This window comes from Haliotis cracherodii, unplaced genomic scaffold (assembly GCF_022045235.1).
Source record: "Haliotis cracherodii isolate W230 unplaced genomic scaffold, xgHalCrac1.p SCAF_3, whole genome shotgun sequence".
NCBI lineage: Eukaryota > Metazoa > Mollusca > Gastropoda > Lepetellida > Haliotidae > Haliotis > Haliotis cracherodii.
This window is the reverse complement of record NW_027266286.1, coordinates 71766933-71794023: the sequence shown is the minus strand read 5'-3', so window position 1 is coordinate 71794023 and position 27091 is coordinate 71766933. Positions and strand designations below refer to the sequence as shown.

General features: G+C 38.9%; 1 protein-coding gene across 1 annotated transcript in view; it reads left to right on the top strand.

Moving 5' to 3' along the window:
* The first annotated feature begins 8822 nt into the window (after positions 1-8822).
* The window catches only part of LOC139474582 (serine/threonine-protein kinase 33-like), a 40507-nt gene continuing 22238 nt past the window's right edge, over positions 8823-27091 (top strand). The window contains exon 1 of the mRNA XM_071257651.1: positions 8823-8980. The gene's annotated coding sequence lies outside the window, so the exon portion shown is untranslated. The remainder of the gene's footprint in view (positions 8981-27091) is intronic.

Here is a 27091-nt window from a genome sequence, read left to right as displayed (position 1 = left end):
TGACGGCAAAAGCTGCTTAGCCTCGGCGGGGGATATGAGGGAATGCTTCATATCCTGTCCTCGCCTTTCACGGACGAGGCTGGGTTAATTCCTTTAACTTATTATTTGACATTTATTAATCATTTCCTGCACAGCCATCTTGATTAAACACTCGAATAATGCGGATTACGATGTTGGAATATCGACAAGTATCACGTGACTTTCCACCTTTGACCGAGCGTGACTTCAATTGTAAAACATGCGCTATAAAAGGCAACATCGAGTATATCTGTGTATAGCTATCAGCCCCAATATGTGTGAACTTCTGCCTGCCTCGATATAACAACAAACATGGCTAACATACACGAAAGTGCATGCTTTCAAAGATATTAATACCGGTTATTACTCATACTGTTTAATAACATCCATTGCTTATTTCTATGTTTTGTTACACCTGAAATCTATACCCGTTCGTCTGTGCGATATAGCGAAAGTTTTCTTCAATATACAAACTCGTGATAAGACGTACACACAATTGAAAAGTGATTTATATCTACAAATGGCTTATAAACAATAAGAAAGGTTGTTTGGTTACCATGAAGTGGAAGTGACTTATATAAACATTTCGCCATGCATGTCTCCTATTTATTACTTATTTTTTCTTTTTTTAGATTATTGGGTGAGATCAAGCGATATCTACACTGTTGATATCACTGCAATGAAATTGCTTTGCAGACCCTTTTGACGTCATTGCTTACCATGACGTCACAATCAAATGGCATCACTAATGGCTCTGCTGCTGAAGCTGTTATCAATACTTGTTACTGCACTGCTTATTACTGTCTACAAACTGAAAAAGTTGGAAGAATGGAGTTGGTTGATAAATAAAATCTCATCCTCGTGTCTTTTGATTTCAAATATATCAACACTCGTTGATAAAAGTGGAAAAAATCCTCGGCAAGCCTCGGAGTTTTCCCACTTTTATCAACTTGTGTTGATATATTTGATATCAAAAGACACTCGGGTGAGATTCTCTATTTGTCATCCAAAACTGGCTCCCACAGGAGATATCGCTTGGGTGAGCGCAGGCGATGTCAACATTGTAGATATCGCTGCAATGAAATTGCATCACAATACTTTGCAGACCATTGTGACGTCATTGTTACAATGACGTCACAATCAAATGACATCACAAATTGCTCTGCTCCTGAAGCTGTTAGCAGTACTTTTTACACTTTAAAGGGCAAGTTCACACGGAAATGAACCATTTTTTCTTGTACTTTCTCCACATTAAAAGTGTTAACATAAAAGTATCATAGACAAAAATATAAAAACATCATATTTAATTAACATATTTATTGCACTAAAACGATTTATATTTTTCACATTTACCAAGTGTTCTATTTCCATAACAAAAACACCATGGCTTATGCCCCTTGCAATATGACGTCATTGGTGCCAATTGATAAACATTATGACGTCATCATGCTTTGTTAGAGCCGCTTCACGTGGTGTAGGTACAGTTTTGTGATTCTAGCATCTCAGATGCCAGCCAGAATTGTGTTATGCTGAGTCACCACTGCGCCGGAGTGTGTCGTAGACCATGTTGTTTTACCGCAAACTGGTCCTTGATATCTTTTGCGTTGAGAATAGACAGGGACCCAGTTGAATTGGCACCAATTACGTCATAATCTAAGGGGGATAACTCAGGCCTATTTCGCTCGTAAAACGAAGGCCTCATAACGGCATATCACTTTCACACTATTGTGAGCTTCCTACTTTCACTGTGAAAAAAAATGAGTGTATATTTTCAAACACAGATACTAACTAATTCTAAAATTGCGTTTTGTTTAGAAAAAGAAAGAAAGTGATTTTTGCGTGTACACTTCCCCTTTAAGACACTGCTGATTACTGTCTACAAACTGAAAAAGTTGGAAGAATGATGTTGAATGATAAATAAAATATTACTATAAAGTATTAATCTTGTTTGGGCTAGACAACCCAGTGATTGACATCATGAACATCGATCCTCGACTGACACATGCTAACACCGACGTAATGCTACATCCAGTGTTAAGCTGACACATTAGGCGAACTCCAAACGAAGGCTGACACGTTTGACTAACTCCCACGATAGGCTGACACGTAAGACTAACTCCAACGTAAGACTGACACGTAAGACTAACTCCAACGTAAGACTGACACGTAAGACTAACTCCAACGTAAGACTGACACGTTAGGCTGACACGTAAGACTAACTCCAACGTAAGACTGACACGTAACACTAACTCCAACGTAAGACTGACACGTAAGACTAACTCCAACGTAAGACTGACACGTTCGGCTGACACGTAAGACTAACTCCAACGTAAGACTGACACGTAACACTAACTCCAACGTAAGACTGACACGTAAGACTAACTCCAACGTAAGACTGACACGTTAGGCTAACTCCAACGTAAGACTGACACGTAAGACTAACTCCAACGTAAGACTGACACGTAAGACTAACTCCAACGTTAGGCTGACGCGTTAGACTAACTACAACGTTACGAGATACGAAAGTCCAGAAAGTTTAAGGATTTTTTCACCCCAGAGAACACACTTACAAAACCACATGTGGTTGTCGTGTTTCAACGACACGATTTATGGAGATTTCAAAGACACAGCGATCACGAATTGTCACTTTATAACGTTGTGCAAGAAACTTGCAATTGTGGGAAACTTGGTTAAGGACACTGACACCAGTAAGAAAAGAGGTCTTCGCATACATGAATGTTCAAGGTCGTTCCGGGGCTTTGTGCAACACAGGGGGCACGGGTGGCCCAGTCGTAATTGCTTGTGCCAGAAACCTAATATTGTGCTTTTGAATCCCAAACTCGACCTGATAATGTTTTGTGGTTAGTCAACACCATATACAAGAGCAAGTGGTTCCACCGCTCTGGTAAAGGTCTAAGACCTGCATAACTTTGAACTTTCCACATTACTCTGACATGCCTTGATATAACAATAAGATTGCTAACAGCAGCGTTAATGCCAAATTCGCCCACTCTAGCGAACCAGATCGAAAGCTAGATCTAGCAATGAGCCATTTAGTTTGATTTAAGAAAAAAATAATTCACATAAGTATAATGTCGGACACTGTTCGAAGCTACGTTCTTCGTTGGTGTGCAAGGTTTCTTTGTTTGTTGTTTGATCTACGCTAGGCAATATTACAACTCTATAATGGCAGCAGGTAAATATCGAACGTGATCAAGGTGAGGTGAAATGGGGTTTAACGTCGCGTTCAAAATTATTGCACTTATACACCGACGTGCACGCACGTGTGTGTGTGTGTGTGTGTGTGTGTGTGTGTGTGTGTGTGTGTGTGTGTGTGTGTGTGTGTGTGTGTGTGTGTGAATTCACCCCGATTATGTTTCCTGGTAATTGTCAAATTGTCAACACCATACGCGCGCTCGTTCTCTTTACAATAACAATAACAACAACAACAACAACAACAACAACAATAATAATAATAGGTAATTAATATAGGGCATATTTCCACACCACACAGGGGCATGCTCAAATCTCTATTATTACCCTGTCATTTGATCATGGTGCACTCAAAAATCATTTTAAGCTCCCTAGGTAGTATAAAACCCAATGCGCAAGAAGGTTAACAACCATAAACCACTCATCCTCCCGGGTACCCATTCACTGCTGGGTGATCAGAGACACATTTCGAACAAAGTCACTTGCCCAAGGAGAGACCACATGTGCTACATATGCTTCAGTGTGGGGCAGGATCGAAGCCATAGCAAAACCCAGGAGCCAAACTGGGGTCACCCGTCCAAAGTCTCCGACCGACGTTGCCTAACTTCCCTTAATTTGTGACCACAGGACCATGTTCACAAACGTATAAAACATGCAGCATGCACTTCATACTTCCTCCTGCAAAGGATGATACACCGTGATGTGACTGAAATATCAAACTCACTGACGTATGCCAAAAAATAGGGCGCAATACATTTTTTGAGTACAACATTGAAAACCTTGTTTACTCTTGAACATCGTCGATTATCCAGTATTCTATATCTCTATTTTATTGTGATATTTATTGTACCAGTAGATATAATGCACTGGGTAATCGAGTGTAAATCTTGAAGTGTATGTACGCAGATGGCAATGCCATCCGAAGCCCCCTTTGTCTGGAAAACCGCCTTCAGGGCAAATATTGTTCCGAATGTCTTAATCTGTACAAACTGACACAATCCAGGATTTCAAGGTAAAAACCTCTGAATTCGGGATAAATTCATTTGTCTATGATGTCTCCAGAGTCTGAATGATTGCCAAATGATTTTGGAAAAGTTCAAACACGTACTTTCTGCAGGCGTCTTTGGAACTGGTCCGGTCCAAAATGTAAATGATCTATATGTGTAAAAATGATAATATTGATTTCCTCTCTGATTTGATATTTTAAGATATATTTCGTATTTCACCACTGTATTGTCCGTCCTCGACAATAGAGTAAGACAGTCATAGCTTGTTTCACGGTCTTCACTTTAGACTAAATATGGCCTCTTTTTCTGTCAAATAAAATGCTTTTACACAATATACTATGAAGACTTATTAGCTAAATCACTGAGACCAGCGAATGATATAGTTCGGAGTTCGAAACTCGCAAGCTCATATTTTCCGTGAAATTCCTATCACAGTTAGATGTGAAATCAGCAATCTAGCAATTGGTAATCGTGCCGGGGCCCGTTGACTTGGTTGATGCATTTAATCGTATCCCAATTGTGTAGAAATGCTCATGATATCAAGCACTGGATTATCTTGTCCAAATTCGATTATTTACAGACCGCGGCCATATAACTAAAATATTACTGAGTGCGTTGATAAACAACAAACAAACAAGCACTCACCACGACTAGCTGACACGCTGTGATGTAACTGAAATACTGTTCAAACCCAACTCACTCACTCACTCAAACCGCTGTGTCGCACCTTCTGTTTCATGTTTCCCCTACTACCAATTAAATCAGCGGCGTTCAACTACAAAGGGTGATTATCTCAATCAACGTCTGGGCGACCTAAGTAATTACCTGTAATGGCGGAAATCACTCCGAGATCTCATCTGGATCAGGACAACAACAGAGAGGTTCTGAATGTCTGTTAAATCAATCAATATTCGAGCAGGACAGAGCTTAGAGAGCTGGGAAGGATGTGTTCGCACACAGTCACAACAATAATACATAATATACATCATATATGACATTAACAAGATGCAGAGTTCAATAAAGAAACACACACTAGATATGATGTGATATAAACATATAGATTTCCATAAAGTGGAGGAATTGGCAAACAAGCAAATTTTACTTATCTGAATGCCTCTCCCAAACATGATACATATACAAATTACAGTGTATTGATTGTGACATGAGAAAAAGTATGCATTACACAATTGACATTAAAGTAAATGGTAAGTATTGTTCTGTAAGTGTTTTATTACTCAATTTTCTTTCATAACTACAGCTACGTTATTATTTACATCCAGGACAACAACATCGCAGTAACATATAACAATGAAAACATTGATTAAAAAACAACAAAAACAACAAAACAAAAAACTCTAAATCTTCATGAATATGGAATAAAACTATGCACTGATTTAAAAAAAATTCAAGATTTCTTGCAGTAGTGAAATGTGAATTACCATTAAATATTGAATTCAAATCGTAGCCTTTTGCGAAATAATGCATATTTAGCCTTAATGTACTGTTTAAGGGACACGTAAAATGAAACCAGATATGGATATTAAGGTGAGCTCTAGACCACCTAAAGAAGTCCAACCTAACAGGGAAAGCAATTAAAATAGATTATGTCTTATGGAATCTACTGTACAGTGAACACTTCCACAAAATTCACATAAATGACTAACCCTTACATGTATGTTATCGAGGTGAACATTACACGGAATAAATGAATGCAGTATCTTTTACTGGAGTTGTTTGTGTTTATTTTCAGTAGTATTCCTCACAGTGTTGTCCTATCATAGTGGGGGGCACGGGTGGCCGAGTCGTCTAAGGAGCCGCGATTCGCTGTGCAGATTTGCGTCCCTTCGGACGCGCCAGAAACCTATGATTGTGGGTTCAGATCCCGGTTCGCCCCGATTTTGTTTCTAGGTTTGTCAGCACCATACCCGTGCTCGTGGGTTTCACCGAAGTGGTAAACGTCTGAGACCTGCATCACTTCGGGCTTTCCTCCCACATTAAGCTGACACGCCGCGATTTAACTGTAATACTGTTAAAAACGGAGTTAAACCCAACTCACACACCTTTCATACTGATCTTCACTGTATACTTGATGCACGACATGTGTGGCAGGATGTATATATTTGGGATTAGCTTTTGTGTCTCCATTACCCTGCATAAGCCTCTGCGACACATGTATACGATCATACCAATATTCGATTTGGTAGAAGTAGTATTCATTTTACCCTTTTATTTTCAAGGGGTATATTAAACCGCCCTTGGTGTCAATTAATAATTCAAATTATCTTATTGACTTTAACTTGGAAATAATATCCCCCGAAACGTCTGTCCGCGTGGTGGGGGCACGGGTGGCCCAGACGTCCAAGGCGCCGCGATTCGCTGTGCAGAGTTGCGTCCCTTGGGCATGCCAGAAACCTGTGATTGTGGGTTCGAATCCCGGTTCGCCCCGATTATGTTTCTAGGTTTGTCAGCACCATACCCGTGCTCGTGGGTTTCACCGAAGTGGTAAACGTCTGAGACCTGCATCACTTCGGGCTTTCCTCCCACATTAAGCTGACCCGCCGTGATATAACTGGAATAATGTTAAAAGTGGCGTTAAACCCAACTCACTCACTCACTCACTAACTGTCCGCGTGGTATGGTACAGATATGTGAAAACGTGGAATCGTGATGTGATAAAGATGCGTTAAAAAAAAAAGAAAAAGAAAAAGAAGAAGAGATGGGCAGTTTGACACATACGTTTTTTTACGAACCCTGCAGTACAGGCAGACAAGACAATTGGCGGGGATTAGTGATATATAAGGTAATGGAAATATAGACACCTTTGTTCAGTGAGGTACTTTTTTAAATGTATTTTGATGCAACAGGGAAAGGATATATGCTTGACTTATGATGGAGGAGAGAACTTGATAAGGACATATTTGATTGAGAGCGTGAAGAAAAACGACACAGTACATCTTTTTGGAATGAACAGGTTGATGAATGTCGCGATATCAGTATTGTTGCAAGATATCGGTGAAGAGATAGCCAAAGGGAAGTAATCCCTTCCGAACCCAAGGCGTTTGCATTTGTTATTTTACGTACGCTACAAATGATACTTGACATGGTCCCACACATCATTCCGAGGCAAGCGTATCCACTAGCCTGTATCAAAGCCTGGTAACAAGACTTTGATAAAAAGGCTAGTGGACGCTCTTGCCTGGGGAAGATGGGTCCCACGGAGTACAAAGTTTAAGGGTACATAAATTTATATCGTGCTGTGCAAAGTCGTGTCCCTGTGCCTTGCGGATCCGCTGGTTCTGCATGTGTTTGAAATGTGTTTAGCCACTTATCCAGCATCATTCGCGTTCTCATGAGACACCATAAAATGTGTCTTTTGTTTGTTGTCTTTTAACACTACACCCTGTAAAATGTCAGCTATGTGACGCCAGCCTGTAAATAATCGAATCAGGACATGACAATCCAGTGACTGACACATTCGCCCAAGTCAGCGACCCTGACAACCCGATTCTGTCAATCGCCTCTTGCGACATGACGTATCTAGCGGGGCCATGGTGTCACCAAACTGGTGAACGTCCACGACGTCCACTGATTTGGGATTTCTTTGCAAATTACACAGGCAAAACGTTGAAATACGTATTAAAAGCGATATTAATATCCAAATTCACCAAAAGCTATTTGAATTTTATTTTTTTCAAGAGATCGGGAGTACAATATTTCGGGGTTAAGGTTTAGCACGAACACCAAGCAATATTTAACTGTGACTGGTTCACTAATGTATGTGAGAGGTGGTGAAGTATCGAGGTTATGCTACAACGGGAAGACCCCAGTCATGGGCGGATACATTTTTTTTCGAAAAAAATCTTTATTTCTGTATAAATTACCACCAAAGACAATAAATAGATCATAATTGTGCACACCCACTTTTGAAAAAAGCTGTATCCGCCCATGCCAGTTCCATTCCGCACATGGTCAATGCCGCGGAAAACGGCAGGGGATAGGTAGGGGATTCATCTTTTTCAGAAAACGTCATTCATCAATAGGCCGCCTCCGTGGTCCAGTGGTAGAGCGTCCACCCGGAGAGCGGAAGGTCGTTAAAAGATGGTACTTGTTGTTACCCTGTCTGGCACTCTTGGCTAAAACAAGGACTGGTCGGTTCGGAGTCAGTATACTGTGTCTGGATGGGGTATTCATGTTAAACTGCGGCATGGTATCTCAGTGTGCTAACACTAAAAATCGACATCAGTCCGGACTGGTACAAGCAGCCACACACAGAGTATAAGTGCAATAATCTTGGACGCGACGTTAAACCCCATTTCACCTCACCTCATTCATCAATATGTGACATTTAGTCCAAATCATATTATATTTAATGTGTTGATATGTTTCTCAAGATTGTTCGAATATGCATAATTTAGAGCAATAGTATAGTGTATATAATTATAAGTTTAAACCGCACAATAACATACTAGGTACACTAGAATTTATTAGCGGTCCGCAGATGACGGACAGTCTCTTTTTATCTCGCCTGTTTCGAGAGTCGTGCGCAGAAATGTGCGTCGCGTCGTTAGCATCGGAAAGCGCCTATGGCGACACGACTGAAACTTTACGAATGTTTTGGTTTGCTGCATAGACTTACCAGATAATGACTTGAGAATTATCACATGGATTTGACAGTTTGTACAGCTTGTAGACTGAATTCAGTGCATTCCGTTCGACATATTGTGGGCCTGTAATTATCCTTGGTAAGTGTGGAAGATTCTTTTTTCAAGCCGAGAACTTTTGAAGTTGACAGACCGAATCGCGACCTCTGTGATATGTTCCCCAGCCTAGTGTTTTGGGTTCTCGAAGGTCAACTACGAGATTAAAATAATCTTTGTCTTTGAATAATCATGATAATATATCACGGAATGATGAATAATGGTTTGACATAACGATAAATTAATGCATATTTAAGGTTATAGCAAATTAACCTTATTAGTCTAAGCTATTTCAAAGGTGATATATGGTGACTGTGATTGTATAGTTCTATTAGCCATTAGAGCGTTTAGTCTATGTTGATTGGATCAGTATAGTTCCAAATCTGAACAGGTCAAGCACCTGTGCCCTTGTAAACAAACTACCTAATCACACCAAATGACCTATTATATGATTATAATTGTTTTATCTAGCTTTATCATGCCAAATGAAACTTATTTGTCAGCTTGTGCTCAGTTGTTTAATGTTCATGTTTCATTCATATATTTATGTGAATTTGATTATATGCTCAGGACTGGTTTTACATATGTAATTCACTTATTGTTTATACAGAGTGTTTTTTATCTTTGAATTTGTTGTCACTTTTTTAAAGAGGTATTATAATATATCCTTGGGTCAGAGCTTAGGTCAGAACAGGTTTCAAGGTACAACATTCACCTCTGAAATATAACGTTGATATTAAGTGGAAATTTTTGGAAATTTCTTATGAATGTGTCTTTAATGGATTGCTGATCTGTATGTCAGTATCATAATTTGAAAATAAATAATAAAGAAAACTAGCTGAGTTCACAGTATCTTGTTAAGTATGGTGATAGGTATATGTGTCTCAACTCCATAATGTTGCTTACTGGTGGAAATGACTCCATAGTCTAGTGGATAGAGCTTCTGCCTGGAGAGCAGAAGGTTGGTAGTTTGATCCCTGGATGCATCATGCCAAAATATGTTCGAAGATGCTACTTGTTTTTACCCTGCCTGGCACTCAGCATTAAAGGGGTAAAATGAGGATTGGTTTGCACGTCAGTATATTCTGACTGAAGTGGGTATCCACTAGGCTAGGACCATAAATACGGCTTTGGTCTGGACTAATAAAAGCAGCCACAAACTCACATGTTCATGCACATTGCAATATAAGTGCAATAATCTTGAACACAACATTAAACCCCATTTCATCTCACCAGTTACTGGTGGAAATGCTGCAGTTGTTTCACAACTAAACCTAGAAGCTACATGGACCACACAAGCATGACAAGCAGTTCAGGCCAAGGCTTTCATTGATTTGGGATTTACAGACAAGATATCGGTCAATCAACAAATGATACCATAGAGAAATTGTTTCAAAGTACATAGTAACTTTTGAATGATTTTCAATGTCTTGTTGACCAGTGTGTGCTAGTCACTCAAATGCTTTGCGTCCCACCATTTGCTTTGTAACATATTGAATGAAATACATTTATCATCAAACTATATCCATGTCAATTCTTGATTAGAATATTTTTAAAATACACTGCTGAAGACTAAATAGATATTTTTGCATAGAAGCAGTGTTGAAAATAGCTGCTTGTCTGTTTTCCTGTGGCTGGTTGTCATGGTTATGTGTAAGGCTGCTCTCTATAATTGTAATGCTATATTGCTCGATTGTTGTATACGATACAGTCAGCTATATGACAGACCTGGAAATACTCTAGTCTAGACCAGACCATGCAGTGATTGACATGACCATCGATCCTTTCAAATGGAATATGATGACATGCCGTCAACCTGACCTGACCATCTGACTCATTAAGTCGCCTCATACGACAAGCATAGGCTGCTAGATCCTCTCTTCGTACCTGGATTTCCTATAGGTGTTATACTATCCCATCTGCCTGGTGATAACGTGAGATTGGGCTGCAAGTTTGCTGTACAGGGTTGCGACCCTTAGGCATGCAAGGATCCGCTGGACGTTATTTAGAAAATACAATTCAAGGCCAGGCTAATTTAGTTTTCTTTTATGCGCTTTCTTGATCAGCATGCTTTGAGACTGAAGGCACAATAGATGTATTGCCAGGGTAGATTTCAGGTTAATTTCTTAAGATCTTTGAGAAAGCACAATTTTTTTCATATATTTTTGTAAGAATATTCTTGTTCGTCGAAATACCAAACAAGAAAACCAAAGAATTTCATAACCTTGAACATGATAAGCATGATATGGTATATTGTGGGATTGGTATAAGAAAGAAGATTGTCAGGTGTACTTTGTAGTGATGTGTATTGTTTGTGTCGCAATGGGCTCTGTAGAGCAGTACTAGTGGTGTGATACCAGCATTTCCTATGTTATACATTCAATGTGAAGTTATTTATGACTCATTGTTCCATGTACTGGTCTGGGTACATCAAAGTTTCTACACGAATACATCGATCAACATGACTTTACACAGGGTGATAGCGACATGAAGTTTAACCTTAGTCATAGTTATGTCAATAAGACCTGAATTTGAGAAACCTGCCAGCAAGCATGGTCCCAAGTTTTCATTTGATGTTATAATGGAGGCTGCCCCTAAATTTTTTATTGACTTTATGATCAAATACAGCACAATAATACTTTTTTAGTATTATTTCTTTTTGATTTACCATGTTTACAGGAAAAAAATAATTGGATGAAAGTGAAATAACAACATTATCAATGTAAATGTTGTAAACTCCCCAGGGAGCTGAGAGTGAAAATTGAGTGCACGCTGATCATTTGGCCGAGGTGGTAATAATGTAGGACCATGAGCATTCACTTGAATGGAATTTGGCGCATAATATAATGACTTAATTATTCATTATTGTATTCTCTACCTTCAAAAAGGTTTTGTTTTGTAGGAAAATGTTGACTTGATCATTAATATGAGGGATTGAGAGTGGACTGACAGGATTGTTGATAGATATTATAGGGTTTTGATGAGTTTATTTGCAGCCTTTGTATTATACTTAAAGCATGTTAAGAAAGATGATGACAATGACGCTATAGATTACAGACATTGCTATTAGTTTGTTTGTTTGTTTGTTTGTTGTTTAACACAGCACTCAGCAGTATTCCAGCTATATGACAGCAGTCTGTACATTATTAAGTTCCGACCAGACAGTCGAGTGATTGACATCATGAGCACTGATCCACACAATTGGGTCAGCAAGCCTGACCACCCGATCCCATTCGTCCCCTCTTAAGACAAGCATCGTCACCTCTTACAACAAGCGTGGGATGTTCAAGACATATTCTAACCCAGATCTTCACCGGTTGACATTGATATTAGGAGTGATTATTTATTTTTCTTCTAAATCAGAATTCATATCTTAGAAAAAATGAAATAAAATTGCTACGATCCTGCAAATATGTGGACAGTAGTATTTTATTGTTGCATAAACAAAAATCTGGTTGCTCACAACAAGTTGGCCTAGTGTTATCATGGTTATCATGCAGAAAATGTTTACAGGACTTGGTGGAATGTGGAAAGTGATTAGTCTAGGAGCTAGCCAGTATAGTGACCCAGTCATGGCACTCTTAGTATGGGTCTACTTGTAATCTGGGGATCTGACTTAGAAATGGATTAATCAATGGCTGTGCTATCAGGCAGACCAGGGTACAGGGATTGTGAACATAGACTGAACTAGCCTGATCACCCTGCCTGCTGGAGGACACACGTAGCAGTGGCGGGACATGCCTTTCCCATTGCCACCCTACTCTCCTTGTGTTTACATCTATCAAGATATCTACACATGATGATAAACACTGTTTACGCCTCGTGTTTGGAATAGCAGTCAGTGTTAGAAATTGGCACAAGTCCTATAGTCCTTGCCAAACTGCCCAATAGTTAAAGTATCCTCAGGACTAGTAGAAATGTGCCATTTTTAGGGGTTTTGCTATATGTTATCATTATAAGGACTGGTAAGCTAAAACTATTAGTTTTTTTGTGAAAGAGGAAGGTATGGATGTTAAGACAGTCTAGTTGTAATTATTATTTGCCTTGTGAATCCATAAAATATGGGTTACAACAATCATGGTAAGTTACAATCTCATTGTCAAACAGTCAAGTAAGGGAGTTACAACAGTCGTATTGCTACGACCTCTTTGTCAAGGGAGTTGAAATGGACTTTAACATCCCGTCCAAGATTATTGCTCTAATATAGTGACGTGCATGCTCGCGTGCGTGCATGTGTGTGTTTAATGTGTGAGCAACAGTTTAACATGACACTCAGACACAGTGTCCTTGTTTTATCCCTTTAATGCAAAGTGCCAGGCAGGGTAACAACAAGTACCATCTTTTATCATATTTTGGTATGATGCAGACTCAGATTGAACCCTAGATATTTCGCTCTCAGGGTGGATGCTCTACCACTCAACAACGGAAGAGGATTCTCTTCATCATCAGTAAAGTAAGGCAGTTGCAACAATCATAGTGCTATGATGACTTTGTCAAACAATTAGGTATGGGAGTTACAACAATGGTAATGCTACAATTTCTTTGTCAAACAGTAAAGAATGGGAGTTACAAATATTGTAGTGCTGCGATCCCTTTGTCAAACAGATAAGTGGAGGAGTTACAACAATCGTGGTGCACCAGTAAGCATGCCAATGGCCATATACACCAGTCTGTAAGTAATCCCAATGAGAACCCTGGACTAAGCTCTTACATTTATATGATCCATACTTTCTTGTGTATGTTACAAATGTTTTTTTTAAAAGTTTTTAATAAGCAACCGCCTTAGTCTATAGTTTTAAGTGCCCAGGGCATTTACTGAGGGCTTATGATAGTGTGGTGGTAATAATTCAAGCATAAGCCGTTGCATATCATATCTGAATCTACACGGCTGCATTGTAATGTTGCGGGTTTGTTTGTTGGGTGTTAAACACCGCACTCAGCAATATCCCAGCTATATGACGGTGGTCTGTAAATAATCAATTCTGGACCAGACAATCCGGTGATTGACATCATGAGCATCGATCCATGCAATTGGGATCGATGACATGCATCAATCAAGCCGTTAATCGCCTATTACGACATAGTCGCCTTTTATGGTAAGCTTGGGTTGCTGAAGACCTATTTGACCCCGGATCTTCAAGGGTCATCTGGAGGCATGAAGCAGGTTGAAATAAATTTGCATTGCATTGAGCATATTGGGGGCGTGTGGTTTTACAAAGTCGATAAGTGATGTCTTTAGAGTGGAAAACCAATATGACATGATCTTTTGTGTCTACAAACCCAAACTTGGTTCTTAGCATAATTTTTATACATTTCAGTGTTACCATCTGGACATTTATTTGCTGAGATGACTAGACCGAACAGAAATTTACTAGACTTGGGCTTCAGAATAGTGGCTAAAGCCACAGATTGGAATACTATGTATGATTTTTATGTTTAGGGAGCAAGAGGAATAAGACTTTGATGTATTAGGTTTTCGTAGTTAGGTTTCCCATTATGTTGGCATTATGTTGAACAGGCAGGGTTCGTTATCTGGTTTGAGGTTGTACAAAACAATATTGTATCAAACTGGATCATGTGAACATGTATAGTGGTGTGTCATTATTTCTGGCGAGACGTACAGTGAACTTGGTGAAGGGGCTGCTTTTGTTTTTTACTGTTTCTTGTTTTAATTGGTTACAGTTACAATATTTGAAATTAATAGACCGTCTCCATGGTCAAGTGGAGAGAAAATCTGCCCAGAGAGATGAAGGTCGGGGGTTTGATTCCAGGCCGCATCATGCCAAGAGACTTTAGAAGATGGTACTTGTTGTTACCTTGACTGGCACTTGGCATTAAGGTGCTAAGACAAGGACTGATCGGCATGGAGATGGTACACTGTGTCTGAGTGGTGTATTCATGTCAAACTGTGGCACGGCATCTCAGTAGTCTAGCACATTAAATTCAACATTAGTCTGAACTGAACTGGTACGAGCAGCCACACATATGCATGAACGTCACTATAGTGCAATAATCTTGAGCGTGACGCTAAACATCATTTCACCTCACCTATCTTGAAATAAATATGAATTGGATAGAAGTTCAAGTTCCACAGTTTTCTTCAATGGTGGTATTATCTCCGACATTATGTGGACATGTGCCCTGTGTGTTGCTACTGTTATCATGGTTCATCATATTCAGACTGACCAATCATATTGAATTATTATCTGAAATTGATTAAGTCGTTTATTAATACCTGAAAACATGAACGAACAGAGTATTGAAACTTGCATTATATGTGCGGAATGATACTATAAACAATATTTCAATGAGGTCCTAACTTTGAGATTGGCTTACAAACCGTGAAGGTAACTACTAACTTGATATCTTGCCACAAGCTATAATGGTGAACACTTTATGGAGATTAAGATCGGGGTCAGTGTTATAAAAGAATAATAAAGAATATTGCTGGCAGTATTATGCACTAAGTCCTTTTTAAGTAACACAGTAATATATGCCTTGTGCTTTAGCTGATATTAAATAGCCATGTCATTTTTGCTGGGCGTATTTGTGCATATGACCTATTGAATTCTTGTTTAGTGAGAGTATATGATAGTAGGTATTCAAGTATTAATGAGTCATCTAACCTTATTAAGACTGGAGCAGGGTAGTGTGGGGTTCCGGCAGTTTGGGTAATTTTATCTGTTGTTAACATTCTGTGCCAGAGAGGATCAATTGTTAACATCCATTGTCAGAGAGGATCAATTGTTAACATCCATTGTCAGAGAAGATCTATTTACATACATTGCCAGAGAGGATCAGTTGTTAACATCCATTGTCAGAGAAGATCTATTAACATCCAATGCTAGAGAGGATCAATTTTTAACATCTGTTGTCAGAGAGGATCAATTGTTAACATCCATTGTCAGAGAGGATCAATTGTTAACATCCATTGCCAGAGAGGATCAATTGTTAACATCCATTGTCAGAGAGGATCAATTGTTAACATCCATTGTCAGAGAGGATCAATTGTTAACATCCATTGTCAGAGAAGATCTATTAACATCCAATGCTAGAGAGGATCAATTTTTAACATTGGTTGTCAGAGAGGATCAATTGTTAACATCCATTGTCAGAGAGGATCAATTGTTAACATCCATTGTCAGAGAGGATCAATTGTTAACATCCATTGCCAGAGAGTATGTAGTGTTAACATCTATTGCCAGAGAGTATCTAGTGTTAACATCCATTGTCAGAGTATATCTGTTGTTAACATCCATTATCAGAGAGTATCTAGTATTAATATCCATTGTCAGAGTTTATCTGTTGTTAACATCCATTGCAAGAGAGTATCTAGTGTTAACATCAATTGCCAGAGAGTATCTAGTGTTAACATCCATTGCCAGAGAGGATTTATTGCTAACATTCATTGCCATAGAGGATCTTTAGAGATGATTTATTGTGAACAACAGCTGCCAGAGATGATTTAATGTTAACAACAGCTGTCAGAGATGATTTATTGTTAACACCCATTACTAAAACTATAAATCAAAATATTGATGCTGCAGGATCTGAATTGGCTGTTTTATTTGTGTTTTTGAACTTTTCATGTCATTATATCACAGGTGAGCTCCAGTGCCGTGGTACTATTGCTCAGCATGGGATGGAATATGATAGTGCTGCATCTAATAATGTATAATATTTCATCCTTGCCGTACTCTCTGATTGATTGGAAATTATGCCTATTTTGTTGATATAAAATGTAAACAAGTAAAGCATTGTTTTGTCATGGCATCCCAAGTACACGATGTATGTTACGTGCCGTCACAGTATCAGCAACTCAGGGTCAATATCATCATGTACACCTTTGTTTATGTGGGGGCATTTGTGTAATATATAACAGCATGTTTGTATGAAGTCAATCAAGTTCAAGCTGTATGGCCCATTGAGATGGTGTTTTATCTTGTCAAAAGGTACCCGATCTCCAGCATACCATTACACTTTAAAAAGGTCTGATGTAAGATTTATCTTAACTAGTCCAAGAACCCAGAGGAAATGTAGTCTGTTTAGAACTCCATCAATCTTTTAACCACTTCCCTGGGTGGAACTGGCTGACTTGCTTGTAATTGTATACCGGCTTTAGAAGTTGTAAATTGTCGCTTGTTGTGCAGTATATTAGGGGTGAAATGGTACAGCATGGTCACGATAAATAGGTCACGATGTGTTATATATCCTGATATGCATATTTGTGTCAAATTACTCAGAAATGTCTTGACTATAAATATTTCTGAGCAGGTTCATGGCAGCTATTCTAGTAGTGAACTTGAAATGCTAATGCTAACAACACATTTTGTGATATTTAACTGACAAAAACGCGGGAGGTCATTAAATGAGTATTAAGTAATTTAGTTTAGCGAGTGTATTGCCTTGTATCAATACAGAAAAGAATGTATTGTGTATCGTATTGTTGCATGAAATCTCACAATGCACCGGTTCACAGATGTATCATTTCACCCCTACAGTATTGAGTACATGAGACAATTATGCATAGTGGGTTTTATGATCAAGCTTATCGTGCTAATAGTGTGCAATACACAATAAACGAGACGATTATCATGATCACTACTCGTTCATGGTGTATTTCTTACTTTTCCATCTCAGGCAATAAATAAATTTGACAAGCTCATACAGTTAATATTTTATGGCATTTGATGATTTATTCCTGACATTTGATGATTTATTAAAAATTGAGTACATACTAATCTGTCATCTGTTTTTCGTTTTGTGGCCATTTTTTTTTTCAGAAATATGACCGAAATTAACATAATGGTATGCTACGCAAGGTTCATTGGTTACTGTTTCTCTGATGAGTAAAATACAGATAATGGATTGCTCTCCAGTGTTATTGCAGTACAAGCAATACACTGCTTGTATCGTGTGTCGTATTGTGGCTGTCATTAGGGTCAGGACGGAGAGTGAAACGTGGCTGCATCACCAAGCACACATGCCATTACATTGTTTTGACAACAGGTAGGCCTATCTCACATAGTGTCAGTGCATGGCGTTGTCACCACATCTACCCAGCCAGCCCCATTGTGTAGCTCCTTGTTAAAAAACACCACCTGACTCGGGCAGTGATTGTTGCATGAAATATCGAGCCCATGTCATTTGTAAAACAGATGTTACGAGGCCGCTTGTTAATGATCAATTTGCATGGTTAAAGTCTCTCAATAGTAACCTAGGGTAGCAGCACTAGTCAAATTCTACTTAACATGGCTTAGTGTTGACAAGGAAAATGTAAATTGCATGTTATCAGATTTTGTTTTCAGCTCATTGTTTGTGGGGTCGTATTTCTGAGTTTTTGCTCTGCTCATTACAGTCCCGAAGGTTTTGAATGGAGGGTTTGACATTACGTCAAGCAAGGTTATGTAGGCATTCTTGGTGACTTGCTTAATTGTGAACTGCAGGCTTTGACTGTGAGATTCTGGGAGTAAGCACACAGCCATTGTGAACTGTACTAACCGAAGCCTGGTGCCACTGTTGCCTTACTTTGAGTCTGAGCGGTGAAAGGACATTGGGGAGATTATGAGCACTGTCATGTATACCTGTACGTTCATAGCTTGAAAGGTAATTCAATGTAATTATGTCTTGTTGAGTGCTATGCCAGGACGCTGAATAATAGACTACAGTTGAGTGGCCGGATAGTGGTTCCTCGTACACCTTATTCTGTGCATGTGGAGGTCTTCTGGGAAATCTTGTGTGGAAAGGTTATGAAATATTTGAGTAAGTGTGGTGGTGATCAAGGTTGTAATTCCTTGGAGGTGAGTGCTGTCACGGACGCATTCATCAACGCCGGCATGACGCGCTCTGACAATCCACTCTAGATTTATGAACAGCTCTTATTTGAGAGCTATAGGTATGGGGATATTTGGCGAGTAAATTAAGTGATTGCAGTGTTTTGAAGGATTTGATTGGTCAAATCTTGACGGTCTGTTATTGCGCTGAGTTGGAGAGAATAGAACAGGTAGGGTCAAGTCAGTTTCTTATTGACGTGCATGCTGAGAGATTAGGCTGGGCTTTACGGCTTTACGGAGGTGTGTTTTGGGTTGACTCTATTTCTAAGCTGCTATTCACCATGGTGGAAGCTTTCAGTTGGTAATCAACCAAACATTCCCAGCCCTTGCATATTTAACTAGGCTTTGTTTTCAGTCTGTTACATTTATACTGATAATGCTTCATGTTGTTTTGAACACTGTCAAGTCTAGAATGCTGTTAGCATGGTTAGTTTGCTAGTGAGCTTTAAGATCTGATTTTAATGAGATAATTATTTCATAGAAAGAAATCATGTATATTGTGTTGAATACCTTTGAAGTCAAGTAAAAATGATACATTCTGAAATTATAATATTGTTATTTTATAAACCATTGTCATGTTATCATGTTTATCATGTGTGTGTTTATCATGTTTTGTCTTACCTAACATGTGAATTTCGGATTTTGATGTGCTGAGACCCATTCTATTATTTCAGTGTTCCTCGCTAAGCTGTAAGGCACATTTCTTATGTTTCCCCTCTCAAATTGCTGAATTGTTGGCATTAAATACCAACTGCAGTTTTGTATCTTGAATGAATCAAGTTAGATGCCTTTATCTTGATATTTACAATATTTTCTGAATGAAATAGTTCTAGAGGAATAGTTTTATGTTTTATCTGACACAATGAAGTGGATAAATACCTAACTGTGGTATCATTACCGATTTTGACCAAAGCATGCATGCATAAAACATACCTGTAATAAATTAGGTGTCTGCTAGTCCCTCAGGTGACCCTCAAGACCGGTGGTCAACTTACAATATATCAACGACACATGTATATAGCGGAGAAATTGTAAGCTATAACTGGCTAGGCACTGGAAAGTCAGTATGATCATAGCTCTACATCCTATTTTCTCATAATTTTCATTAACTTTTGCTAAAGTTGGTAATTAATGTGTGATATATATTGCCAAAAGTGCTCCATATTTCCAGCGGAGAATATCCACAAAACTGTATCACTGATGTGCCTGTACCATTGAAAGCAGCATGTGACTATGTTTCGAATGCAAGAATAATGATTTAATGATTGATCTTGATGTTTTTTAGTGTTCTTTTCTGAGTGAACCAATTCTCAGGGTTAGAAACTAACAGTTTTCGTCCACTAGTCCTTATAATGATAACATATAGCAAAACCCTTAAAAAGGGCAAATTTCTACTAGTCCTTCTGATACCTTTACCATTGGGCAGTTTGGCAAGGACTATAGGACTATAATGCCAATGTCTAACGCTGAATTCTAGATATTTTGGTGTTGATGGTTTACGAGCAGCCACTTAAGCAGTAAGGTGGGGCACTAAGTATTCCTAGGTTGTAGCTCAGTTACCTTGTGTAATCTTATCCCGAGCTTGTCACACACAGATTGCTGATAAGTCCTCCAGCCAATGAACCTGGCTATTACTAGTATACCACATTACCACACACTTCACCTGGCAGAAATCACTGGCAGCTTTCAAACACCAGACATGGACCCAGACAATAAGCAAGGCAAGGAAATGTAAAGACACCTGATTTGTATAACAGCTAGCCTGACTTTGATGGTGTATCTCTGTGAACTAGCCATCTTGGGGAGCCATGCGTATAATTACCCCTGATTCGATGAGGTACATGATTTGATTAACACTTGTTTACTCCGCTCTGCGGAGACACATTGGTAGGCGGGTATATAGTATTTGAATCTAGCTACACCTACAATCTCCAGGTTTTAACGTTCAGGCTATGACAAGGGTCCACCGGTGTTCATGCTTGTTTGTACATAACTTGGGCATTTTGTTTCATATGACTCCGTGAAATTAAAAAATGGGCTTCACACATTACTCGTGGGGAATCGAACCCCAGTATTCAGTGTAAGAACGAACACTTTAACCACTAGGCTACCCCACCGCCCAACATGCGACAATTTTTTTGTAACATACAGCATGTACAGATAAACTTGTTTTCCTCATCTCTGAAAGTGGTCAAGTACAGATTGTAAGGAATAGTTTATTTGATTTGTCAGGAAAAGAGAACACATCCCAGTTTATTTTCAAGAAGTATGTACGATCAACCTGTTGCCATCTGATCAGATATGCACATTTCTTTAGTTATTCTACATTTTTTCTAGTTCCATGTGCCGCCATCTTGTCCATTGCTCAAGTGGTTGAGTCACTTGGTCTAAACATGTACACACAACATTTGGTGTAAACTATTCCACACCCTTATTGGACATGCTAGTGGAAGTGAGATGTTTGTTCAGATAGGTTTGTTATGGAGAACGCTGCTCAGCTCTCTCTCAAGTCAAGTCACAAAAGGTACACACACTTGGCTCGATAAACAGGCAGCTTCAATAGGTTAAAAAGGGTTATACAAGTTGAGGCAATTTTGTCAAGCAGTTTAGATATTTGTCTACATACTGTAAGAATAGATGTAAAGACTTTTTTTGAACAAGTGTATGTCTTTGCTTGTCTATGTAAATAGTTGCTGTGCTGATAAGTACATCAAAGCATTCACTCTTATGAGGTATGGAATAAACTGTTATTTTGAACTATTTACGTCAAGTGACAGATTGTCAGAAGTGGTTGAGTCAGACTGCCAACTTTAGACACTGTCTGTGGAGGGATGCATTGATTTTGATTTTGTCAGGACAAAATATTCTTGGAGACATCTGAATGTGTGTGTACATGATCTTTCACAAATACATAACAGGATATTATAGTTTGACTAGTTTACAAAATCTCTGCTCCAGGGATAATTCTAGGGTGGGGCCTTGTGCTTTTAGCCCCTAAATTTGAAAAAAGGCCCATATTTTTCAAATACAGTGGGGCATTTTAACATTGTGCTGTATGGGTGTACCTCTGGACTATTTGAAATTTTCACATAAAAGGCCCATGTCAGAAAATTCCTAGAGTGACCCCTGCTGCTCGTATAAGTTAATCTTGAAAGTCAAGTGGATTTTGTCATTATGTAAAAAATGAAAGACCTATGTTTCCCTAGATTAAGATAATAAAGCGAAAACTCACATAAAAATAATGAATAAAGATCTAGGGGTACCTAATATGGTAATACCCAATATATGGGTATCATACCTCATAGCAACTCCATAGTATCGTATGTCTGTTTGACATTGAAGTACATTCAGGAGTGTTTGGAAAGCGTTGAGCTTGGTTTACACCCATTATTTAAATGCTGACATTTTCTAGTTGCGGTATTGTTTCCCTGTAGTAAGCTGGGTCACCTTGCCAGCCAAGTAGGATTACGTTATCGTAAGCAATGGTGAGTGAGAGTCTCCAATAGCCAGGGAACCAGTACATGATTGTGTTTGCTAACAAGAACCAACATGTGTGAACACCAACTTCCCATATAAGGCTTTACTTATGTCCGTATTTCTCATATATTTACTTCATCTAAATTTGGCAATTTGTGTTTTTCTGAAAGTTGTAATTGTACAATTATCAATAATTGTTTCAAACCTCAGTTGGTTTGGCTGGTTTGTTGTTTAACACCGCACTCAGCAATATTCCAGCTTAACACCGCACTCAGCAATATTCCAGCTATATGACAGCAGTCTGTAAATAATCGAGTCGGGACCAGACAATCCAGTGATTGACATCATGAGCATCAATCCACGCAATTGGGATACAATGACATGCATCAACCAAGACAGCGAACCTGACCACCCAATCCCGTCAGTCGCCTCTTACGACAACCATAGTCACCTTTTATGGCAATTATGGGTTGCTGAAGACTTCAAACCTCAGTGGATTCCATTGTTTTAAACTGAGATGGCGCTTATTGTATTTTGGTAGACCTCGTAAATAATGGAAAGTAGTTTTACTTCTTGTTACTCATTCTGTGCAGATTGTGAGGTGTTTGTTTGTCAACATTAAAATCTATTGAAAGTTTAGATATTTCAGCTTTTATCGAATTCAGCTGTGTGTTTTTTTACATGTTTACATCATATACAGATAATAATAGATTGGTTGTCGGCATGGTGTGTGTTTCTCACCTCAATGCATCATTACTAGCCTCAATGAATATTACTAGCCTCAGTGCATTGTTACTTACATCAATGCAGTGTTATTAGCCTCAATGAGGTGTAAATAGCCTAAAGGCAGTATTACTAGCCACAATGTAGTGTTACTAGCCTTAAGGCATTACTAGCCTCCATGCAGTGTTACTAGCCACAATGCAGTGATACTAGCCTTAGTGCATTGTTGCTAGCCTCCATGCAGTGTTACTAGCCACAATGCAGTGATACTAGCCTTAGTGCATTGTTGCTAGCCTCCATGCAGTGTTACTAGCCACAATGCAGTGGTACTAGCCTTAAGGCATTGTTACTAGCCTCCGTGCAGTGTTACTAGCCACAATGCAGTGGTACTAGCCTTAGTGCATTGTTCCCATCATCCATGCAGTGGTATAAGCTACAATACAGTGTTAGCAGTCTCAATGCATTGTTACTAGCCTTGGTGTAGTGTTACTTGCCTCAGAGCAGTGGTACTAGCCTGAATGCAGTGTTACTAGCCTTGGTGTAGTGTGACTAGCCTCAGAGCAGTGGTACTAGCCTGAATGCAGTGTTACTACCTCCGTCTCTAGTACCTCATGTACGATGAGACATTATCCATGCTATTTTTATTTCTGTGTGATTCAGTGGAGCTTAACATAAGGTAAATGTGTTAGCAGGAAATGGCCCCTCACAAACAGTAGGAACAGCATGACAACTGTCGTGTTTACTATGTGTTACCTGCATGTGTTTGGAAGTATTTCTCTACCTTAATTAACTGCCTACAAAAACAGGCTGACAATGGAATATGGGGTGTCCATGTCTTTATTCATGGGTTTACAGAGGTGTCAACAGTGTAATATAATGTATACAAATAACACCCCATGAAGGGTTTAGGCTTAGATTGATCCAAGATGTTAATCATAGGAAACTCATTGTCATTGTGGGGGATCCATACTGTATGTGAAGGGTCACTCAACCATGCCGAGATGACTGTGGGCATGGTGGACAAGGTTCAGTGAATCAACTGTAGTTAACTATTGAGGGGTAATGTTTGTCTGGGAGAGTGCTCAGCTGGTCAGTTCGTCCAAGAGGTTTGGCAGGTAGTAGTAGGCCCACTTTCCATTTTTTAGCTTATGGCTTATTTTTATTATTAGTTGCTCTACAATTAGTCTGGCATAAAAATTCAATGTAGCAGTGTTAGAAATGGGCACTAGGTCTTTTGGCTGTAGTCCTTGCCAAACTGCCCAATGGTTAAAATATCATGAGGGGTTGTAGAAATGTGCCCTTTTTAAGAGTTTTACTATATATTATCATTGGGGACTATTGGATGAAAACTTTGGAATTAGTTACTTTTCATTTGATGTTACCATTATTTTTTACTCGTAAATGAAATTCAAAATTATGAAACAGGAGGTCAATTTTCATTTTTTTTAATCACAGTTGGAAATAGCCATGGTCTACCATGGATTTGTCTAAGATGACTATGGTCTACCATGGCTATATCTAAGATGACCATGGTCTACCATGGCTTTGTCTAAGATGACCATGGTCTACCATGGCTATGTCTAAGATGACCATGGTCTACCATGGCTATGTCTAAGATGACCATGGTCTACCATGGATTTGTCTAAGATGACCATGGTCTACCATGGCAATGTCTAAGATTACCATTGCCTACCATGGTTTTGTTTGAGATGACCATGGTCTACCATGGTTTTGTTTGTGATGACCATGGTCCACTATGGATTTGTCTAAACTCTTAAATGACCATGGTCTACCATGGTTTCTTTTGACTTGGTAAGAAATGAAAGTGACCACGGTTTAGCTTGGTATTCCATGGTAAACCTTGGTGACCATGGTATACGATGGTGCGCATTTCAGCTAATTGTATTTAAAGTCTCCGCATAATTCTGATGCATTTTTTAACATGGCTTCTCTGTCATTTTCCATGACTCAGCCATTCCTGCTTGTAGTGCAGTTGTAGAAACTAACATGTTTAGTCCACTAGTCCTCATAATGATAACATATAGCAAAACCCTAAAAATGGCAATTTTCTACTTGTCCTTATGAAACTTCAACTATTGGGCAGTTTGGCAAAGACTACAGGACTAGTGCCAATTTCTAACGCTGAAACCCAAAGTTCATGAAGGTGAATGTTGTACATATGATCCCAGCAATCGTGTCTCACCGATTATCTTAGAGAAATCTGTTCCATTATACATCTAAACATTACAACCATAGCAGTCACAATGCAAAATCTCAATTTTCCATTATTCTGCCATTTCTGCATGTATCATTATGAAATACTAATGCTGTCTTGTGTTTTTGAAACCGACCCGTGACGATCAGGGTAGAGAATAGGTCTTCAGCAGCCTATGCTTGCTGAAAGAGACGACTTTGTTTATCGTCAGAGGTGACTTTCGGGATCGGGTGGTCAAGCTCGCTGTCTTGGTTGATGCATGTCATCGTATCCCAAATGCATAGATCGATGCTCATGATGTCAATCACTGGATTGTCTGGTCAAGCTCGATTATTTACAGACCGCGGTCATAGAGCTAGAATATTGCTGTGTGCGGCGTAAAAAAACAAAACAACCAACTGTAGAAACCTATCCCTGCATATTCTTGTTTCACATTTATGATGACCTTGATCAAAATACAGGTGAGCTACAGTCCTGTGGCTCTATTTTTAACTGAGGGCTGTATAACTGGGCTTGTGGTTATATCTGGAGAAATAGTCTACCCTGTCCTGCTGGGATATTTGATAGGTGTGTGTTGTTGAGGCACCACTGATGGTCGCTGATGATTGTCCAGTATTTAACTGTGGGCTGTATAACTGGCTTAGGCTTGTGGTTATATCTGGAGAAATGGTGTTAGATATACAAGTACAGTCTACCCTGTCCTGCTGGGATATTTGATAGGTGTGTGTTGTTGAGGCGCCACTGATGGTCGCTGATGATTGTCCAGTATTTCCCTCCAGGAACTTGTAGAGACTCAATTTTCTCAGCCTTGTGTTCCTGTGACTGAAGCTGTGACCTGGTAATATTGTGTTGAGGACACAGATAGTGATGTTGCTTTATATAGATGTGATACATTGGGTTGTGATATGATACTATCCAGATACTACAGGTGTGATGCAATTTGTATCCCCTTTTACAGTACTTTCATCTCATTTGTTGATATTCTTTCATGGGGCGGTCGGGTAGCCTAATTGTTAATGCTTTCGCTTGTCACGCCGAAGACCCTGGTTTGATTCCCGACATGGGTACAATGTGTAAAGCCTATTTCTGGTGTCCCCCTGCCATGATATTGCTGGAATATTGCTAAAAGCGGCGTAAAACCATACTCACTCACATTTTGCAGGCGAATCAACCCTGAATCATTTGTTTTTTATTTCAGAGTTCAAAGATGGGATATTGTACTGTTGTAGTGTAGAAGCTAGGAGGTAGGGTAATGGGCAATGTGAATGTTACGCTATTTGAAGCCAACTGGGAAATACAAAAAAATATGCCTATACAATATGATGTATGGTATGTATTGCGATACAGGGGTTGCAAAGTGATATATTGTATCGTGGGCCTCGTATGTGGATACAATACTGTATTGCTGTATCATTAAAACAACTACTAGCTTTAAATTGGTTGCCTAACTTGCAATGATACTATGGTTAAACTACATTGGTCCTCATTCTTACGTTATTGTTATAATGTTTCAGAAAAAAATCAGAATTAATAGCTCTGCACTTTTTTGTCTTTTTGTAATTTGGATGGGCTTTGCAAATATGGCCTGAAATAACATGAATCTTAATTTGATCTATCAGTAACAAATACAGTTTGTTATGAGTTTTGTTGTAAATTCTATTTTTACAGCAAATACCTACTTGTTTTTTTAAATGCCTAGATTTGATCATGGAAATCATGGAAATTAGAGCTATGTAATTATAAGAGAAATCATACTATTATGAATGTAAATAGACATTTTGTTCATTTCATTTGTCATAGTTCATGGATTGTAAAAGTCTTCTGGCATAAAAAAACACCTTTGTATGTTCAAGGTAAAATAACATTCTGCATGGAAAACAGCAACGACCTTTAATTAAAAAACTCATC